Here is a 22,400-nt window from a genome sequence, read left to right as displayed (position 1 = left end):
GCTGCCCTTAGGCCGCTGGGCACGTGGAAGGCTGGAGGTGAAGACTCCCAGGGCACAGGCATTAGGCTGGAGAGCTGTGTGTGAAGGACAGAGCAAGCAGAACAGCAGCTTTGCTGCAGGGACCAAGAAGCAGGAGCAAAGCTCTGCAAACTGAGAGACTGGAGGTATTTGAGTGAAACAAGCCAGCAGCAGCACTAGCGTCTGGAACTCGTGGAGATGGCCATGACATTGCTCGCTCCTAGGGTTTAGGCACTCGGCTCTAGAAGAAGGTTCTAGTCTGCAGACCTTGCATGGAGACACCCTCCTCCTTTAGCCCTGTGTTAGACATCCATGTTCACAAGAATTGTCATTTGTCATTTCTTTAAGCCGTTTCTTGCTCAGTCTCTTGGCGACAGTAGGTCTTGTTCTCAGATGTCTAATTCTGTCCACGCACGGTGGTAGGGGAGCCTCGGCATTCGGGAATGCCTAGGAAAACCCAGTCTTGGGACATCTTGTTAAGTTCAGGCCTTCCTCTTTACCTTTGCTCATGCTTGTGTGGAGCCCTTAGCCCTTGGGAGCCATTTCCCTTTTCTTTTTAAACAGACAGCACAAGCTTGCTTGTTTGGAAAGCCTGAAGTGATCAGCTTGCAGGATCTGAACGTATTTTCCCCCTCTGGGAGGACTCCAAATGCTGAACTTGCCTTTTCTCCGTTATTCTCCTTTGCTGCTTCATAGCCGTACGGCTTCTCTCACACGATGTCATATTAGATTCCTCTCCCACCTTCCATGGGAATTTCCTTTCAATATCTGCTTCGCCTCCAAAAATATGAGTTTTTAAAGGCTATGTCAGTATCCTCTGAGAATGTCAGGTTTTTCTCCCACACCTAGTACTTCTGGCTCTGTTGCTGCAAGCAGCTGATCATTTCATCCTCGAGATCACTTTTTTTCTCAATGATGCTTGACAAGAAGTTTGCAATTGCCTTTTCTTTGGTGAAGACTTTTTGCTTTTTTGGGCCTCAAGTGCCCAACCGTCTTTCAGGCAATTTCATGCTTAACCCCGTGGCTCCCTGTTTAATGGTGCATGACTCTTCCTCAAAGTGCAGCTGGAGAAGAGAGAAAAAACTGCCTTCCTGGCATTTCGCTGCATTGCCTATTTTGAGAGGGATTGTGGTTAACCTGCCTGTGAGACTCTGCTAGGGACAGTGCGACTGCTTCCCTCTGCCGTGGCTCTCCTGGCCCCTTCCTCTTCCCTCAGGAACGCAAACTCTGAGGCCTCGTGAAATGCTCTAAAGGATATAGGAGCCTGCGTTGGCGTCCGGATGCAAAGCCTGAGCATTGTGAAACATTAGAAAAGGTAATTTCCTTCAGTTTAGAGGATCTCTTCGAAATAAACTGAGTGAAGCAGTCTGTTCAATAGGATATGGAAATATTAAGGCTAAGTTTGCTGCTATAAATTATCCCAAAAGCTGCTGCCAGATGCCACTTTTCAGATCTTGGCGATGGTCTTCCAAGAACTGTGCTGGACTCGTATTGAGAGAGGGTGCCTTGACTCTGCCAGGACAAAAGGCTCATGGCAGTTAATTGTACCTAAAATGCTGGGTATTTGTTACATTTTTTTTTTACAGTGTTTAGTCTTAGAAATAAGTTGATGTATTCAAAACTGTCAATACCTAAATTTTCTAAAGTATAAAAGTATTTTTAAATCAATACAGTCAGTTTAAAAATGAAATATTTTAACATAGGATTGCATACAAGTAGTAGTACCAGCTGAGATTTCTAAGTCTGCATTTTTCTCTTGGATTTCACATGCATAGATTGCGGTATTTACCAACCGTGAGTGGTGGTACTAGCGCCCGCCGTTTTTCAGCACATAAATCACATTTCACGCATCACAAACTGTGGAAATAGACTGGACAGTTTCACTTTCCTTTTTAAAGACTATTTTTAACATGTTTCACTTGCTGGCTCCCCACTATTTGACCTGCGATGTAATGTTTGGACTAGAGATGCTGCTGGGGAAACATTAAATCCAAACAAACTGCCTTCCACCCTGTTTTTGTGAAATCTTTCTTGGATGGTTCCTAATACTCTTTTTTTTTTTTTTCCATTACCTTCTCTCTTAAACACAGACATGCACTAGAGCTCTCATGATTAGTAATTTCCCAACACTAAAACAGTTCGAAGTGCCTTTTTGTTTGTTCTTTTTTGTTTGTTCCTTTTTTTTTGGAAGATTTGTTCTTTTGTGTTGTGTTTGTAGAAACATCTCACACTTGTTTGCTTTGCTTTTTATTTATGTTTTTTTTTTCTCTTTTGCTTTGTTTTTCCTGAGAATGAGCTAGAAGAAGTGAGGGAATAAGCACCCTGGAAATCCTGACATTAAAATGGAAATAAACTTTCCCCCAACTGCTTGGAACGGAGTTGAGCTGTTAAAGGGTTGGTCTGTTGTACTCCGATTTGTGGGAATTTCTGTGCTGGCGCTGCCTTCACGTCTCACCTGGACGTGACGAGGTTCTCTGTTGCTGGATCGCAAGCAGAAATGAGCCAGTAGAGAAAGAAATAAAAATCAGAAATGGGAGGCTATAGGAGACATATGAGCAGCGTAGCATCAGTGTCAGGGTTTGCTGCAGCTGTGTTGGGTCAGAACCTGTGCAGAAGCCCGGTTTTCCCAGAACGGACAATATTTCTCTATCATGCTTTATCCATGCTTTATTATTGTATTTCAGGTCTCATAAAATCATCAAATCACAATGCAATAAAAATCCTGCTCGCTTTGTTTGTGTCTAACATGACCATATATTGTGCTCCTTGTGCCCCACACCTGGGATCCGCAGGTCTTTGCTGTCTTTGCAGAGTTCCTTTGTTTCTGGACTTTTATAATCCAAATCATTCACTTCGTAGCCTATTGTTGGATGAAATATGTATTTCATATGCAGCTTTGGTAACCCAAGGAGACTTACATTCTTCTGCTGCTGTATTGTATTTTTTTTTTTCAGAAATATCTGGTTTGAGTTGATGAATCTGAGAACTATAGTCTGTGTTTTTATTATGAGCTTTTTGGCAATGATAAGTAATAAACTTGCTTCATTACCCCATCCAAGAGAAATACTGCTAAGTTGAGGGTCATGAATGTTTCAGATCAATATCCTGTCTTTAATAAATCCTGGTCACTTCTGCAAAGAATCTGCCTGCTTTGTATTTTGGGATATTCAGGAAGAAAAATATGGAAAAATTTAATGTTTTAGCCTGGGACTTCCTTCCTTTTTGCTGCCTCCGTCTCCTTTGTCTTCCTGATGTATATGGTCAGTATGTGCTAACTCGTGCAGGCTGCAGCTGAGCTCAGCAGGAGGAAAGGAGCTGTCAGTCCATCCTTTCTTCTCCTGGCTCCCTTTCCAAAGTGCCCTGACCACAACCATTTTAGCAATTATTGGAGGAAGGAGAGACGGTTCCTGGTGCTCAGGGCCATCTGCCCCCTGAATCCCAACTTATTTGTATGTAAAGCAATTGCGCTGCATTGAGGAGCTTCTAATGCAGACGCAGACAAGATGCAAAAAATCCCAGCCTTAAAAAGGAGGAATTGGACTGATTGTTGGCTTTTGGCTTTGACCCTGGCCCTCTCTACCCGCTCCTGCTGGTACGTGTTTGTTGGCAGAGAGAGCAGAAAGCAGTCGTGGATCTCGTCGACTATCTGCCATAAAAACTGCTGAGAGCAGTCAGGGACAAATTCGCTGGGAACAAGGCACGACAAAAGCTTACTCTTATATCATCGTTACTCTAAATATTCTCCCTGCTTTTAGTCAGCAACTGCAGGAGCTCTGCAAGTCGGGCTCTTCTGGTTCTTCTCTTCCTGGTGGCCAGGCTTTGTGCAGCTCGGTTCCCACAGCAGCTTCCTCCCTGCCAAATGTTTTCCCTCTGTTAGAGTGACAAGCAGAAGGCAGTAGGAGACCCGTGGGCTTGGGGAGTAATGGAAGCAACCAATAAAACCTACGGATTGGGAACTGTGTGTGCTGTGCCTGAGTGATCTCCCTGGGCCATCCCTGGGACTCTGGAGGCCTCAGGGATGCGTAGGGTTAGTAGGGAAGAACAGCACTCCTTGGGCACCTGAGAGGCAGTGCGGTAAAAGGAAAGAACGTAGATGAAATGAAAATAGGTTAAGATAGTGTATTTTGTGTTTTTATTACAACTGGATTTTCGGGAGATGCTCCTATGGGGCTCCAGCCCATACAGAAATGTAGCAGTGGGGACATTAAGCCACATCATTAGATATAATGGCACTTGTTATTTACCAAAAAAAAAAAAAAAAAAAGCTTCCAACTGTGTTACCATAACAAATGAAAGCCATGGCACAGTAGTTTCCCAAATGAGCTGCGATACCAAGATTTCAGTTTACTTTGGAAGATGCTGTTAGGATGTAATTTCATAGGTGGGTTTCCTATGCTGTTATAACTTGTCAAAACACACTTCAATTAGACCAGTTACTGGAATTCTCTGGAGAAAGCAGCCTTCAGAGGAATAAAAACAACCAATAACTGGCACAAACAGTTTTACAGGCTGTTGCATAATAGGCTTGGTTATTCCATCGTTTTTTGGTCTTTCCCATACAGAAAGAGGTATTTGGAAATAAAAGTCCAGACTGCCTTTAATGGTCTGTTCTCTTTTTGAAGTCAGGTTCTGAAACGAGGAGAGAAAAAGTAAGCAAAGCTTAGGGAAATTCCTGATAATCTCATCCCCTCCAGGATGAAGGGAGAAAAAAGATTTGCTATGTACATGTATACACGCAGACAGACAGGAAGGATGGTTTTGTAGTTAGGGAGTGTGACTGGGACTCCAGAAATCCTGAGTTTCCAGCTTTGCCACAGATTTTTGTGTTACTAAAATCCTTCAGGGAGGACCTTGGAGCCGGGTGAGGAAGGACCCGCGTTACCCTTTCTGCATGACGTTGCTGCAGAGTGCCGGGAGCCGTGAGCCGGGAGCGCACCTGGATTCCCTTGCACAAGAGCAGGCTGGATGTGGAGCCGGTGCGGAAGGCGCGAGCACCCCTTGGCTGGGGGTAGAGACACCTTCCTGAGCGGTGCCTATGAAGAGATGATGTGCCGGCACCATCCCGAGCAGAAGAGCGTAGCCCCTGTCTGCCATGTGCACAAGCTCCCCTTTGTTTTGGGAAACCTGACCAACGCCAGATATTAAAACACTTGGCCTGAAGCTTTGGGCTTTGTCACTCATTGTTTGGTTCACTTTTCAGCTCACAGAGCCATACTTTTCCACTCTAAATACAGCTTATCGCATGAAAAATGTGCACTGCTATTGCAGTTGCTGTGGCAGACTTTGCTCTTAATGACATGTTACATGTGGAAAGCAGCAATTCCGTGCAGTGAGCAAAAGACATGCTGAAACTTGGGAGAACAGCTGGCTTGGCTGATGTATATACCCTGTGATACTGCTGCTGAGTATGGGCTGACACCATAAAATCTGACCCATCAGTGCTCCATCACTGCCGTAGTGTTGCTGGGTTCCAGCTGCGCTCTCTGGATCAACACTTGCTGGTGGTCTGCTGAGGAGCCGCACGTGCGTCTGGGTGGTTTGGGTGCTCCTTCCAGTCCTGTTTCCAGGTGCAGATAGAAAACAATAGAAGAAAGAGCTCATCCCCCAAACTCATTGTCTTTCCAACAGCTCTTGTTTTTGTTGGTTTGCATGGAGCTCATCGGAGCCAATGAAGGTCACTGGACTTCAATTTTTTCGCCTTTTTTTTTTTTTTAGGTAATTGTTGAGCATTCTGAGGCCACCGCCCCGCTGCTGGTTCAGGGGGGGATTAAGTTACATCTTGCTGTGTCTGTGAGGCCTTCTACTCAAGGCAGCCGTGCGGCCTCGTGGTCATGACATGCCCACGGAGACGCTGCTGGAAGGAGCTTGGTCACTTAACAGCCAATGCTTCATGGCAGGTCCCTGGCCAAAAAACAAAAAACGGCTCAAAACAACAGCCCCCGAATAAACTGAAGGAATAAACTAAGTCAATATGTGTATCCATCACTGCCTTTTTTCTGGTATGTAGCCCTGCCTTACATTTCTGCTCCTGAAAATAAGGTTTGGGCTTGTGTACTGTGTCATAAATTACATTTTTTTTCACGGTGGCCTTTGTATAAGCAGCGTCAGGCTATATTTTGCACCTGGTGGTGCAGACTCTGCTCTGAATCACGGGACTTTGTAGGTGGGAATTCAGATTTATGCAGCAGCCTCAACAAAAGCATTAAAGGAAGCAGGTGTTGTAAGTAGCTTATTAAAAATTGTGCACTGTTAATTATGTAGTCCAGCTAGACATTTGCATCCACAATGCATGAAATAATAGTTTGAAAGAGAGAATTGGAGAGGCAGCTATTTTTGCGTTGGTAAAGAGAGCAGCATTCTTTATTTTTGAAAACAGCCGGGGGCTGGTTTGGCAGAAAAATCTTAAATCAGCAGCCATCGTGCTTGCCATCTGCTGGGACAAAGCGAGCCTGAAACACGGTTGACTCCTGAGCAGAAAGAGAGACGACGCGAAACGTCTGCACACGCTGCGTTCTCACCCGCGCGCGCGGCGTCCCGAGCCCCAGCACGCAAAAGCCCTTGGAAAACCAGTAACCCCCGTGCTTTTCCTCCTGCCCTTTGCTGGCCGTGCCTTGCCCTGCCTCTGCGCCCGCGCTGGGGAAGGCCCCCTGCTCCTTCCCCGACACGTGGGGACTGCGGGGTTAGTGCTGGGCTGCGCGAAGCCAACGGGCAGGGAGGGAGCCTCGCAAGCTGTGCTGCCACGCTGGGTTTGCAGACGTTGATTTATATGTCCTAAACCTTGGAAAACATTTTTTTTTTTTTTTAAGATATAGTTTGGGAGAAAAATTTGGGCTGACCTCTTGCCATGCTCAAGGCTGGGATTTCCGAGAACCGAAGCGGAGAGGTAGAGAGCTACCAGCTCCCTGCTGCCTCGCACTCCAAATGCCAATAGGAACGGGACATCTACTTAGGAAATTTTTAATCAAAAATGACTGCCGAACCCCACTGGGAAAAGAAAAAAAAAAAAGAAGTGTTTTCTTTCTCGTGGTGGAAATGTTTTGTGTTTTTTCCAGGAGAAGCTGTGCTCCCTGTCGCTTCCCTTCCTGCTTGAAAACGATGGGAGGCGGAGGAGAGAAAGAGCTGGAGTAGGAAGAAAAACAAACAAGCAAATGCGTTATTTAAGAGCCAGAGGGGATATTGGTTATGGGAAAGCTTGCAACAGCCCTCTGACACGGCACATCACGTCCATCCCATCCGATCGAACCCACTTGGCCGGGGGGCCAGGTGCTGGGCGAACGAGTGTGTTGTGTCCAGGCGATGGGAGCAGCGCCGCGCTCCTCGTCCGTGTCCCAGGCGTGCTGCTAACGGGCTGCCCAGCCCCAGGAGCCTCTGTGAGCCACGGCCCAAAGCAGGGAAGACGCAGGAGAGAGATGATACAGCAGAAGGTGGGAATAGGCTGAGGAGATTTAGTGCTCATCTAGTTTGGGTTATGCCTAGATAGATGTGAGAGAAGGAGGAATATTCCTGAAGCCGAAAAACTGATTTTGAAGCACAGCTGCTTGGTGAAAAGTTCCAAGGGCAGAACTAAATGAAACCCAAATCACAGAAGATTAAATACTTCTCTTTTCTCTTGAGCACATACCCTTCTGTGTGCAGTTAGTTTTACTTATTCACTGTGAATTTTGTGGGAAACTCTATTACCTTGTGTACGTGCAGACATCATAATCTGACCCCAAAGTTCTATTCAGATTAAAACAAACACCTGGAATTCCACTTGTTGAAAAACAAGAAGCAACTGGTTGAATACAGGTGAGGAGCAGATTTAGAAATGCATTGGTAGGAAGTGACATTGGACCAGCTATGGTCTTGGAGTAGCTTTTCCTGAGGACAGCAATTCTGCTGTGAATTTGTCATGGCAAGACCAGCATCCCTGAAAAGAAGATGCAAAGGGCCCACAGTCACCTTCAGAAGGCAGTAGAAATCCAGAATTGTTGGGATTCTGGATGAACCACTTCAGCTATCCAACATTATGCTGCAGTTATGACCCGGAGAGCTCTGTGCTCGTGTACGGGGAGGCTGCAAGGGCTGAACAGCAGGCGGGAGCCCAGGAACAGAGGACTTGTGGCAGCAGTGTCTCATATACAGGAGACTTCATATTTCTCTCCGTATCATTTCAGTCTTTCTAGCTCAAATATCTAGCTACTGAACCTCAATCTGGCCCATCTGGATTTCAATAAATCAGTGGATTTTTAAGCAGTATTTTCAGTTCCATACTTCAGGTAGGTATGGACGATTCATTATACATGCTCATGGAACCTGCTAAATTAGTCTCTCTGATTAAAACAGCAGAGCCATCACAGGTCTCCATCAGCACACTAACCTGGGCACCTTTCGGATCAGTGGTCCTAAATAAGAACTGCCCACGGAGGGGCTGCCTCTGCCCTGCGCTCTGACACCTCCCTGCTCCCGGACCGTTTGCTCCTTGCTGTGCTCGTGGTGCCCTCTGATGCTTCTCCTTTTCATGCGTGTGGGGCCAGCTCTTCAGAGTTGCTTGTGCACGGCCACAGCATCTGCAGAGCACATAAACAAGCCCACGCCAAGTCCTTTCCCAATCCAGGCCTGGGATTGCACACTCTCCAGCACCGCATCTCTCCCCCCACACGTCCGTTTTTAGCACAATGAGGCCAGTGTCGCTGGGAGCTTCCAGGCACTACAGTATGGAAGCCATGAAGTACAGTAGTTCAGATGCAAGAAAGAAAGGAAGGCTGCTGGCTCCGAGTTCCTGGAAAGCCTGGGATAGCGCACAAATGAAGTAATATCTAAAACATCTTCAAATGTGTTTCCAAATCAAATGTTGCGCAATCAAATGAAGTCTTCAGAGCATTAAGAAAATAGAGGCAGATATGCTTTTCTGCCGAACAGGACAAGTGTGCCATATTTAATAATTCACACAGAAAAAATGTGGATTTCAAAATTAAAGCCGCAACCGTGTTGTCAGTTTAACCAAATTTATCAGATTCAGGGCATTCGGAGCTGCAGATCCTTGTATAAAACCACAGGGGTTCTCAGTGTCTCTTTCTAGAAGAGTTTGCTCTTTGCTGGGGATTTCTTCTTTGGTCTAGCAGGTCTATTCAGGTATATTCATGTGGTGAATACGTTTCTTCTCGGGACTGGAGACTGATGAACAGCAGGGCTGTGTTGCAGATTGCTTCGGCTGCCTCCTGCTGTCCCTCCATATAGCTCTGATCTTTTTTGTATAGATGTTCTCAAGCTGTGTTTCTTAATGAAACTCTCTTTAAAATAGCAGTCTCTGGAGTTACAGAGCTACGGATCTTTTACAGTTGTGTATCTGAAACTTCTTTATGTGTTGCTTGACATTACCCTATTAAGCTTATGTTCAGTAGTTCCAAACATACTTCTGCTCCCTATAAAAGGGTGGTTCTCGAGGCACATACAGATACAGGCATCCTTCATCTGTTGAATTTCCCTAGGTATATGCCGAGGTGGTAGCATGATACAAAGAACAGTACTAAAAATGACTTCTGCTTTCCTCAATTTACAGAAGAGGTCACTATTTCTGCCAGGTTTATTTGTCTAATGACTTGGCAATGGATTGCTTAAAAATGACTCTTAAAAATGACCCTGAGACTCTTGTCCTGATTTTCACAAGCTTCCTAAAAAAAAAAAATGAGAACCTCTACAGTTTCTCAACTGCAGTTTCTCCCTCAGCAGTTTTGGAAATGAATACCTTCATCCCTCTTTAGACTCCAACATACCCACTGCAAAAACTTCTAATGGAGAGTCTAAAGGTTTCAAACCTTTAGATGGAATCTCACAAAATGAGGGAAAATCAAGGCCTCACAGCCGAAATTTCATCTCTCTTCTGCACTTGAGCTTACAAAGTTTGCAGATGAACCCTCTATGTATGCAGTTACCATATTTATACACCCTAAAGTGCAAATGGGCAGTCAGATTATGTAGCTGAGCACTGTTTGTGTGATTTCTTCACAGCCAAGTTCAGTTTGCATGTGCAGAGGTGGTCTCGTGTCTTCTCAAATGGAAATCTGAGGCTGCCTTTTCAGGGGGCATCAATCTCGCATCTCAAAATCTTGTTGCATCTTGGAAGAAAACACTTTAAAAATCAAGCAATGTGTGCTGAATATGAAGCTCAAAATATTTAACTGTATCTGGCACAGAAATCACTTAGAAAGTTAATTTCAGTGAGTGTTGGATGCCTTTAGTAAAGCCACCCAATATGTAACAGTTACATCTGAAGAAGGGAGGGTGAGAAAGAAGTTAATGTTTTAGTACTGAAATTCTCAGCATCATAAAAATTCCTTGATCTCTTTATTCATGGTTTTGTAGAAACTGAAAGATGTTTGCAGGAGGAAAAAAATCCATATTTTTAAATATTGGCTTTCCATTTTTATCTTTAGGAGATAGCTATGATGTCAACGACAGTTGTAAAGAGCAGCCCTCCTCTGCTGTTCATAGTTGGATTTCCAGTTTGATTCCTGCAGAAACATAAACCTAGGGGACAGAGCAGAATCGTCTAGTTTTTTGTTTTGCCTAATGGTTTTGTTGCAGTTTTACTTAGGTTAAGCATAGCTGTGCAAAAATCCCAAACCAAGTAAAACAAAACTTTTATGGCCTGTCTGATCTTCTGGCTTTTTTTTTTTTTTTTTTTTTTTTTTTGACGTTAAGACATTTTTATTTCTGATTTGCTATGTGTAAAAGCCAAAATGACTAAAATTTCAATTCTGGACCAAATTCTGGCAGCTAATCGACTACATAGCTATGAGGGAAAACATTGTTCTGTGTGCAGGAGACATTAAAATTATTCATTAGAGCAAAAGGTGTTTTTTTTTTTTCAGATGCTTAGCTTTTACGTATGAAATATATGAATCGTCCCACCAATGCAAATATCATAAGTAATGCGAATATTTGCTAGTACCCTTGCTTGATTTTCAGTTGCTTTGGCAAAATACTGCACCTGAGTGAGCAAGGGAGCAGCTGGGAGCCCGGCCTGCAGCGTGTGGCCAGCTCCTCGCCTTCAGGACCGTGCTGGGCTCTGTCATGACACTCAGGCTGCACTTTGCAGGGCAGCCGGGAGCCCTGCGAGTGACCAAGTCGCCCGGGTGTTAGATCAGCCCTGGCTCAGGGAAGAAAGAACCACTCATCAATTCCCCTTAATGCAAATTGCTCTGTGGAGTAGGTCTTTTGCTTATGCTGAAATGACAACAACTGTTTTCCTCCTTCTCCTAACAGTTTCCTAACCCGAATTTCTGGAATTGAAATCACGAGGAGGCTAGACCTGGCAAATTTCTAAGACCGTCTTTTTTTTTTTTTTTTAATAAGAATTTGAAAACAGAGTACACATATATGCACATATACACGTATGCACCCACAACTATAATTTCACATTTGTTTTATAGATAATTAACAGCCAGGTGACTGGTGTCCTATTGGTCAGCTAAAACTGCCTCTGCGCAGTCATGAGATTCCTGATGGGCTCCTTTCTGGTCCTCAAGTGCCTGAGAGAGCTCGTGTGATCCTAAACCTGCCACTTGCTGGATAATGCACAGGAGCAGATGATGACGCCTGAAGCTGTCCCTGCTGACACCCATGAAATACGCAGCCTTCTGACTCAGCCTGGCGAGCCTCGTGCTTGGCAAGCCAGGCACAGTGACCTGCTGAAGCGCAGCTGAGGACTTTCATCCCGGTACCTGTTTCTCCTGTGCTTTCTGAAATACAGGGCCGTCTACTGCAGTTCATAAACCTCTAAAAAAAAAGGGCACTGGCACAAGGGAAGGAGAAAAAAATGGAGGAGGGATCTAAGTCTGTGCTGCTGTGACATTTTGTGGCGTCTCTCACACCTGTGCAAAATGCCTGTAAAATGAGACTAAATTAACCTTTTGCTCGCATTTTGTTTACTTGCTTTGCACAAGTGTAAGCGATCAAATAAAATGCCAAGTGGTGGAGGATTCAGCATAATGATAGTACTGTTTTAGCTTGCTCTGCATGGCTTGTTCTATTAATATATGTTTGTGGTCGGGAAGGAACGCAGTCTCACTTCACTAAAATCTGAAACTCAGTAAAGCATAATATGTGCAGTATTAGTTTTGGTTTGACACCTGCCATGCAAAGATCTTCACCAGCCAAAGGCATTCTTCTAAACCGAGTTCCATGTGTTGTGCAGATCGCTGGTCCCGATATTCCTGACTGCGCAAGCCAGAGCAAAAAGAGTAGCCAACTTGAAGAAAAATCTCTATGAGGAATGGGCCGATTTATCGAGGCTAAACAGAACGGCCTGCTGTCATACTTGGGTTAAGTCCCATAAGGGAAAAATAGGAGATTAGTTGTGTTATATAACAAAAAGTCCTTCATGCGGGCAATATTATTTTTATTACTGCATGAAAAAAGCCATCTATAGCCAAAGTCCAAGCACATGATTGTATTGTCAGAAGGCTGCAGCCTTGGGAAGGATTTCTCTGCATGCAACTTTGCATGTGAAAATGTCACTCGCTTGTTGTCCTCCGCAGATAAACACCTCAAGGATTCTGCCACGCTTCATCCAGGCGGAGAAGCAGCGGAGTTAGCCCTTGCCTCAGGGTTTTGACGGGTAACTTGGGCTGCTTGGAGTAACCATTCAAGCAGATTCTGTCAAAAGCTGTAAATTTTCAATCCCCAGGTAAGCTTTGGCTGATGCGTTTGTCACCTAGACGCCAAAATAGGACAAAATAGTCATCAAGGGCTCCGGTTGCCTTTGTTTTGAGCGGGGAGTGGGTGCATTAGCCCGTCAGAGCTGCCTGGCCCACCTGGGTAAACATTTGCTTCCTGCAAAACCATGAGAGTCCACTGCAAATATGAATATGCCATGTGATCATCATGGCTTCGTACAACCAGCTGCTGATTGCTGATTAGTATTTTTGACAGTGCCAAGAAGAAGCCTGATTGAGGGAAATGATGGCTCTGTGTGGTTCAGGCATATAATTAATGGCTGAACATATCTTCGGCATTATTGAAATTGATTCAATTCGCAAAGAACTGCAGAGCATTCAGAATTACATAGAAACGTCCTGGCAAACTTTAGAATTTGCTTTTCAACATTATTTCTAGACTTGACTCTTGGTGTGACTGATGGCATGTAAACCACAGACTCGCATTTTCTGCTCCATCAGGCAATCAGATAGCTTTGTGCTGGCTAACAATTACTTGCACCTGGCTTCCAAAAAAGTGGTCATATGTGTTCTTTCCGTATAACTTTTCCAGTCATATTTGCTCATTTGGAAAAATCCTTGGCCAAGGTCTTCATGCACGGTATTTATATTTAAGCACTTCTTCCAAATGATTCCTAAAAGCTCGGGTGTTCCTCAGGACCGTCCAATTTAGTAGATGCTTCTTTCTTCTTTCCTTAGTGTAAAGCTGTGTACTGAACCTGTTCTTGCATTTACATCATGGTATGTTATAGGATGTCATTGAAAAGATCCCTTCACAAGCTGTGGCTTCAGTGTTGATGCAGACAGCTTGATTTATTCATGACAATACAGAAATCCATCAGAAATATCAAAGAGATTTCTTAGTGTTTCATTTTACTTCCACTTCAAAGACTACAGCAGTACCAATACTGCTAAAAATAAAAAGTATAAAAGCACAGTTCAATTAAGTCCAATGCTCTCTATAATGCTAAGGTATTCCTTCTGGAGAGGAAAGATATTTTTCTTAGCATAGTGTTTTATTTGCATAGATATTCTTCTCCTTGTATGCATTTGTAGGCACCCTTTTATTTATGACATTATTTGATTTCATGATATGAAACAGCCTAAAAACACTAAATAGACTATATTTTTAACAGAAAAATATCCACACTATTAAGTGCTGAAATTTTCTCGCCACTCTTCCTAACAAAAGGGAATAGGAATTTATTTTGGGACTTCCCTGACAATGTGTTTAACAAAGAAGGCCATCAGTATTGCAGAAATCTGTTGAGTTGCAAAACCGGTAAGACGGATGAGTTCAGGAAAAGGGTTTATCTGCAGTAGCTGAGCAGTGAGGATACAATTGAAAACTTGTGCCGCGAGATGCGCGTGTTTATGTTCCGCATTCTAACATTCTGCTGCCACATTCGCAGTTACTCTGCAGCCATTAGCAAGTGATAAAGCACACACAAATTAGCTGCTGGGATTAAGTCAAAATAGAAACATCTGCATCTTGAACTGCTTGTAGATTTAGAAAATGTTATGCTACCTTTTTTTTTTTCCTTTTTTTTTTTTCCTAGTGCCAACAATGTATTTAATGTTACAAAACCTGATGCTTTAGAACCTAGATAGGAGAATAGATTGCCAGTGAATGTCTATATATTTACATTCACTGTGCCAGTTGTTGCAGTAAAGCTTAATTCCAGAGGGCTCTTGGCAGGAAGGAGGTGAATTTGGTGTCATGCATGGATTCTGCTTCGCTTGAGGGAGGTTTGAATATTATTCAGAGTTGACTGTCATGGTATTAGACTCCAATTTATTTAAAATAGCTCAAAGAACTTCCCATCCTTAAATGCAAAAGGTGAGAAAATGGTATTAAATGGAAGAATGCAGGCAATCTTCAAAATGTATCTTATATTTGTTTCCATTTTGATTAGTGTCTTTGATAGAAGAGAAGGCTGAGAGGAGACGTGATCAGTGTCTACAAGTACCTCAAGGGAGGGAGTGAGGAGGATGGTGCTGGCCTCTTTTCACTGGTGGCCACCGACAGAACTAGAGGTAATGGCCACAAACTGAAACACCAAAAGTTCCATAGGAACTTAAGGAAAAATTTCTTAACAGTGAGGGTGACAGAGCGCTGGAACAGGCTGCCCAGAGAGGTTGTGGAGTCTCCTTCTCTGGAGATTTTCAAAACCCATTTGGATGCAGTCCTGTGCCACGTGCTCTAGGTGACCCTGTGTGGGCAGGGAGGTTGGACTAGATGACCTCTAGAGGTCCCTTCCAACCCTCAGCATTCTATGATTCTATGGTACATGGAAATACAAGTTAACATATCAGAGGCATCCTTATGAGTAGGTGTGTTTTGTGATCTCTAGTTGACAGAGTCATGGTTAGAGTCATACCCATCCTGTATCTTAGTGATTGTTGCATATTAATCAGATTAGCAGTTGTCAATTACTGAGACTTGACAACATTCTGCAGCTGTGAAACATGTCTATAGCATATACTCAGGTGAATATAGAATTATATTTTGAATTTGCTTTACTCTAGGAAAAAATATGCAGCTTTATAAATACTTTTTTTTTTTTAATGTCACTTTTAGGTTTCATTCTGCAGTTCAGTCTCAGTGTTAACTGACCAAGATAGCACTTACAGAAGATAGTATTTTTTCTGGATTTACACAGGCATTCTGGGGGAGGTAATTGGGTCTCCTCTTTCTGCAGAAGTGTTGCTTTTCTATCACTGGGATTTTCCCATGATGGTTCAGTTCTGTGGAGGGAAGAGGAGGGAATTCTCAGGCAGCGCTCAGCTCATTCTTAGCAGCCATCATTAAGTGATGTCCTCAGATGGGTTGAAAGAGGCAGGCATGGCTAGTCAGTGAGCAGGAACCTGCGAGGATGCAATAAGCAGAGCTACATGGAAAGAATATCAAAGTCTTGCAGCTACCCATGTAACTCATCCGTCATTCACTCAGCAGTAGAGACAGAGAAACAGCTGTGCACATGCTGAAACCAGGCAAAGGCAGCTTTCATTCTGTAAGGGTTTTTGCAAGGAAAGCTGACTGTCATAGAGCCAGTTATCTGTCTTCAAAGATTACAGCATTTGGTTCCATTTTTCTCACTCTCTGGTCAGACAGTCTTTGACACCTTTGGTACGAGTAGGAGAACCACAGTGGTTTTGAACAGACTTTGGATGAGCCGCATTATCCTTGTACACTGGTGTATAGAAATGTACCTGGTGATATGTGGAAGAGAATATTTTTCCAATTTCCTTGGTACATGATTTTGATTGTTGCAAAATACCAGTTTTCTCTTCCCAGCCTGCTTAATTAGGAACAATGACAACAGGAAAAAGAATTACATTCTTGGAATTGATTTCTGAATAGAGTATTATCACACAATCACAGAATCATGGAATGGTTAAGGTTGGAAGGGACCTCTAGAGATCATCTAGTCCAACTCCCTGCTAATCCTGATTTATAACTGAGTAGAAATTCTCTAAGAATTAATGACCTCGAGTTATATGTAAAAGAAATCTGTGTTTATAAACACTTTCACATAGGAGTAGCTTTACTATTATCCTTTCTTTCTTTTTTGCTTTTTTTTTTTTGACTGATCACTGGTTTGACTTTGTTTCTTACATTTAAATAGGTCCAGAATCTGCCCTTCTAAAGTTCATCACAATCAAATATTATTGTAATACTTCATTGCCATTTTTGATTTGCACAGGATGAGCTAAATGCTGTATCTTCATCTCTGTATGAGGAAGAACTTCTTTCCTGTGAGGGTGACAGAGCCCTGGAACAGGCTGCCCAGAGAAGCTGTGGAGTCTCCTTTTCTGGAGATCTTCCAAACCCGCCTGGATGCCACCCTGTGCCATGTGCTCTGGGTGTCCCTGCTGGAACAGGGGGTTGGACTAGATGATCTCTAGAGGTCCCTTCCAACCTTAACCATTCTGTGGTTCGGTGATTCATCCAGACCTCCCAAATTCATTCATCTAGCATGATACTGGTCCATCTGCCACTCCAGTCACTCATTGCCTCAAGTTGACTTAGTGCGCTTGAGTTTGGGTGTGTTATGGAAAGAGGGCAGGCATTTGCATGCTGCTTGGCCTGATAGAATAAGGATGGGAGAGCTGAGCAAGCAAGAAGAGGAGCAAAAGAAGGCTCTCCTGAGCCTCACAATCAGCCTCCATCCCCTTCTCTAATGATTTCTAACAAATCAAGCCAACCCATCTCCTGCAGTTATCCAGTACCTGCTGTTTATTCCACACTTATCACCAGGACCACCTTCATCTGGTCCTTGACCTTGGTGAACTGCAGCACTCACCAGGATCCTGGAAAGCTCCTTGACTCCAGCTGCCCACTCACGGAAGATCAATGGCAGCTCTAGGAGGCTGCAGCCCTCAGAAATTTCTGATTCCTCCAGTACCAACGGTTTCACACATTAATTTCCAATTCAGGTTCTGCAACCCCACCTCATTACTCTCAAAAGCTTGTTACAGCCCCATCTGTGAAGTGTTGCTCTGCTTCATGACCCAGTTCTTCCTTTGCACTCAGGCCAAGGCGTTTTCACTTAGAAGCAAATAGGCATGGTTATATGGAAGTTTGCTGTTATGACATCCACTCATTAAGTCACTCCTGGAACACAGTACGCCTGCCAAAACACTGAGAACACCATCTGTCAGCCATGTCTGTGCCCTTTCAGTATCCATTACTGGACAGTGGATAGTCTGTAGTTCGGACTAGTTGAACAAGTGCCTTGCACTTAGAGGGGTTGGAGAGAAGCAGGCTGTGGTCCTTGATTCTTTATTATATATATCTTGCCTTTAAATAAAGTGTTCCAGTGTGTCTGGCTGTTGATACATTAGTCACAACAGTTCTCTGGAATTGTTTCATTGTACCTGAGAGCTGCCATAGTCTTTTTTTAGCATGGTTTCCTATAGTAACCAAAGCTGTGCTATCCCCCCTGATAAATACACATTGTGTACACATTTATCTACACCTGGTAATTGAACCTGTTGACCAGTTTCAAGGGACTTGCTGTTCTGAAGATGAGTTCATGAGAATTGATAGCCAGCTGAAGGAGAGAGGAGAGAGGGCCTGTGAGCACCGTGGCTGAAGCATGAGTCAGGCAACTGCAGGACTCACACCTGGGGGAAAGGAGACTTCTTTGGTGTGGTGCTTGGGGAACTGCTTGATCTACCTTTAACACCTCTCAGGCAGAACTGTACTCCAGATGCCAGGAAAGCGATTAAAGTAGACTCTGAAATACTTGCTTTGAACTCTTTAGAAATTATGAGCAGGATCTAATGAGAAAGTGAATAAAAGTCAGTGACTTGATTCCATGTCACCAAAAGACTTCATGGACTTCCTATTAATAGGAGGTGATGTGGCCAGATGTGTGATTAAAAAGTTACTTCTCTGTAAAATTTCAAACCACCTATGCAGGGTCTGAAACCTGAATCACCAAGCTATCCATGTTGTGCTAATACAAAAATTAGAGCACTTGCCTAGCACTGATTTTTCCAAGAACTCTACATTCAGTTCCCCTCTACCTCAGTATACACCTTTCTTCTCAGGAGAATTTTTCTTCCACCAGACTACAGTCTGGACTGTCTAGGAAACATTCTTGACCCTTTCCAGGGAAATCTTTTTATATTTTGCTGAAATGCAAGGTCATGTTTCCACAGAGAAGAGTGCTTTGGACAAAATCTTAAGGCACTTCAGACTATTGGCACTTCTCAGGCATCAGGTGGGTACTTGGCAGATCATGTCAGAAGATTTCAGCACCTTTTGCTACTGTGTCCTTTATCAGAGCCAGACTCATGGACTCACTGGAGAGTCCACCAGTCTTGAGTATGGCCACTTCCTTAATAGTGGTAAAAATTGTCCAGTGGGACAAGACAGCCTACAATGTAATCTCAGTTTTTTTCGCACTATCTGGGCATAAAAAAGTCTCTAATGATTCAAAGGCCATTTTCACTGGGCTTTATCTTACATCCTTTCACGTCTGCCAAGCAGTACAGTTTACTTTCCGTCTCCCTAGTGGCTTCAGCACCTTCTCAGGGTCCTCTACTCAAAGCTGGGAAGGTCCTGAAGAAAAAGGAAATGCCAAAGTGGCAGCCTTCACTGCAAAGATAGATTTTGTATGCGGGTTACTCTGTTTTGTCTGGTAAATATCTGTGGTGCTGTCTACTCATATCCATTTCTGTTTCCTGTCCACATCCACTAGCATGGTCGTATCTCCCTGTCAGTGTGGTGCTCTGGAAGCACACAAACATACACGCCAGGACTTGTCAACATCCCCATTTTTTTTTAACTGGGTCAGATAAGATAAAAGTTCAGTGTTGATGAGTTTGTTGATGAGTTTTCCTGACCAGAGGGAGCTGGAGGTGAGGAATGAGGTGGAAAAGGGGAGAGGGCCCTTGGGCCTCAAGCTCAAGTGGGAGGAGCTCTGCCCTCAGGGCCAGTTCTGTGGCAGAAGCTGGGTGGAGAGGGTCTTCTCTGCTTCCACCCCCAAGAGAGGTGATTTTGGTGGTCCCGACCTCTGTGCTGGAGATCTGGCAGGCAGGCACGGTAGCACAGAATTGCAGCACGCTGACTCGCTCCCCGGCACAAAGCTGTCGGCTCTCCATTTCTCAGGGGCTTAGTGGTGTTGGTGTGAGTTTAGCCTCTAAATCTCGGCAGCGTGCGGCCCTGGCACTTCACAGCACAGAGCACGTCCACAGCTGTCGCGGTCCCTCACTGGGGCTGCTCGCTGGAGCTGTCGGCCCTGCTCCTCGCGCTCCCCAGGAAACCCTCTGCACCGTTCGGATCTCCCTGTAAAACACACTTCCCACCAGCACAGCAAAGCCAGAAATGAAGAGCCAGCCCACATCTCCACCATGGCTAGATGTGGCGACAGCAGCCCTAGGGCTGGCTGGTGCAAAGTCCTCCAGCACTGCTGGCTGCCCGTCGTGTGATCATGTCCTTCAAGCCTGCTGCAAGCCTCCACCACTAAAATCAGGGAGAATTTACCCTTGGTTGCAGCAAGCATAGGTCAAGTCCACAGTCCCTAAGAAGAAGGTATTTATTTGTGACACATGCAAGGCAGATTACATTTCTCCAAGTCCCATTCCTTGCCTTTTCTAACAGGGCAGTACTAATCTCACTAAGCCTGAGAATGCATCTGACTTTTAAGCGTATATGTCTTCATACAGGAGCCACCTAAAGCTAAGGGGACATGTGAATGTTAGCAAAATTGAGGTCTCAGTCTCCTCAGTATCTTTCAAATGCAACTGCAGGATTTGCATAAATGGTTCTTTTGCTCCTTCCCTCAGCCAGTTCCTGACCAACCTGGATAGTAAGTGAAAGTTCAGTAAAAATAACTAAAAAAGCCACCTTTTAATGTTTTTGTCACCTGAGTTCTGAGCACAGAAAATACATTTCACTTTTACCTGAAATGCCCTTGTGTGTATTAAATGAAGAGTGGCATTAATCCTAGACGATACCCAGTCCTTCATGTAATTTTGTATTTATCATAACTCAATGATCTCACTAAATATTTCAATCTACCCTTAAATAATACTGCCTGTCATGTAATCCTTATCTCAGAATTTTCTCAGTGACTTTGTGTCCTAGCTGAAAAAGAGCTATCACAGAAAATAAAATGGGACTGAAATAACAGTCCTTTATATTAAAGTTCGCATTTGGCTTCTGTCCCAGAATTTCATGCATCCATATTAGAATCAGATGCTAAGTCCAGATGAAAAGATTTCCTGGATGGGTTTTATTCTTATTCTTAAAGGGCTGATAACAGGCTGAAGGCAAGACACTTTTTGTAGTAAAAATATCTGCTTAATACCAAAGCTTGGAAGGACAAGCTGACATGTATTGTTGTTAGGCCTCCCAGCTTGATCACATTTCAGGATCATAAATTCATTCTCCTGGTGAACACGAAGTGTAGAGATTCCTGCGCGCGAGGTGGGAACTGAGGGCGGCAGATGAGGCTCCTCCGGGCACGGCCCCGCGCGCCGAGGAGCTACCCGTGATAACGGCAGTACCGCCTCCAGGATCGGAAGATATTGCTGGCCACCACATGGTGTAACTTATATTAGATTTCAGCTGCTGTCAAATATTTGCATTCATAAAATGCACTCCCTCGTGTCTCACCTGCGAAGCGGCCCGGTGTGCCATGCAGCAGGGCGAGGGAACCGGCCGCTTGCTCCATTGGCTGAGGAGCGAGTTAGGCTGCGGGCGGCGCAGGGCGTCAGGGCTGCCTCTCTGCTCCAGAACACCTTGCCTGGCCCGGCGGCCCGGCGGTCGTGGGGGCGAAGCTGCCATTTGCTGCCTCGCCGCAGGTTCCTTTGGCAACACGGGCAGGTTGAAGGGACCGAAAGGCTTTTCAGAAAGCAGGATTTCCTTTACCCGTGGGTGACGGGGCTCAGGCAGTACAGACGTGTGCAGGCTCTGGGTAGGCTGGGCAAAGAGCTTTCCTTCTGGTGAAGTGGAGGAGCGTTGCTTTCCCCACAGCGCTGGCCGGTGGCTGAGGCTGTGGGCATGATGTTCGAGCTATAAATCAGATTTTTGCAAAGCGGCTCTTCTGTAGGCAGCCTGTTGCTTGAGATCGGGGGCTGTAATTAGCACTTTCTTGAGGATATTTTTGCTTGGTTTTGACGCAATATCTTCAGCAACAAAAGCAGAGTATGAATCGTAGGCTGCATTGATCCTTAACTTCAGCTTGTCATCTCACAGGATATTGGAAAATGGGTATGGTTTGGAGACGTACTGGTTTTCTAAATAATACACTTCTAAATAAAAACTGATATGTGGTTTGAATGTATAAGCAGAAAACCATCTCACCGGCACTAGACATTAACAGCATCCATGTCAGCATCTGAGCTTGTTCATTTTATAGTCGGTGGAGAGAAGTATGCCTTTTTAGAGGAGGAATTCATCTGATCTATTTTAGTAGTAGTTAGGTGAGATGAATCCCATATGGCATGTTTCTGAATAGCACTATTCTCACTTCGTGTGTTACTTTTTTTTTTTTTTTTTCTTCTACCAGAAGTTACCATCAGGAGTTCACAAAGAGGCTTCTTGTATTAATAAGAAATAGCAGGCTCAATCCCTAGGATGTCTTTACCACTGATAGTTACAGCTACCTTAATTCCTGTGGTGGCCGTTTTGGTAGCTGTATTGATCTTGCAGCTATGACTCAAGTACCGGTTCAACGGGGATTGGTGGGCACTTGGGCAGAAATTTCCGAGAGACCATGGGACTTCCTCACACTATCCTGGAAACAATTCCAGGAAGGCCAGATGTATCATATACATGCTTGTTTTCCAAAGAGTTGCAACATCTGGGGAAGAGGGATAAGGAGAAGTAATTTATATCAGGAAGGAAATTGTGGAAAAGTGAAGCGAAGGCGAAATGTCCTAGGGAGATGAAGGGAAGGCATAGGGTTGGAGCTGGAGAATGGGGAATTTTGGTTGAAAAGCACAAGAGTGGCTGAATGGTAAACAAGGGCAAAATGAGCTCTGTGCTGCAGGACAGTGTTAATGGCCAAAAGGGTTGATTGCCCCCTTCATTGTGGTTGGCCTGAACCACACATTTTGCACCATGCAAAGGGAAGAAAAGTTCCCAAAGCTGGTACCCTCCATATATGATCAGGCACTATAGAGAGGCACTATATTTATTCTGGTAAATATAGCATTGTAGGAGGA

At 44.3% G+C, this 22,400-nt stretch overlaps 1 protein-coding gene across 1 annotated transcript in view; it reads left to right on the top strand.

Annotated features, from left to right (window-relative positions):
• Positions 1-22,400, top strand: part of CRADD (CARD and death domain containing adaptor protein) — a 340,232-nt gene that overhangs the window by 55,655 nt on the left and 262,177 nt on the right. The gene's annotated exons all lie outside the window — the stretch shown is intronic.

The sequence above is a fragment of the Tinamus guttatus genome, unplaced genomic scaffold (assembly GCF_059628265.1).
Source record: "Tinamus guttatus ecotype Peru unplaced genomic scaffold, ASM5962826v1 Tinamus_guttatus_pri_ptg000472l, whole genome shotgun sequence".
NCBI classification, from domain to species: domain Eukaryota; kingdom Metazoa; phylum Chordata; class Aves; order Tinamiformes; family Tinamidae; genus Tinamus; species Tinamus guttatus.
Note: the sequence above shows the minus strand (reverse complement) of the source record. Positions and strands in the feature narration are given on the sequence as shown.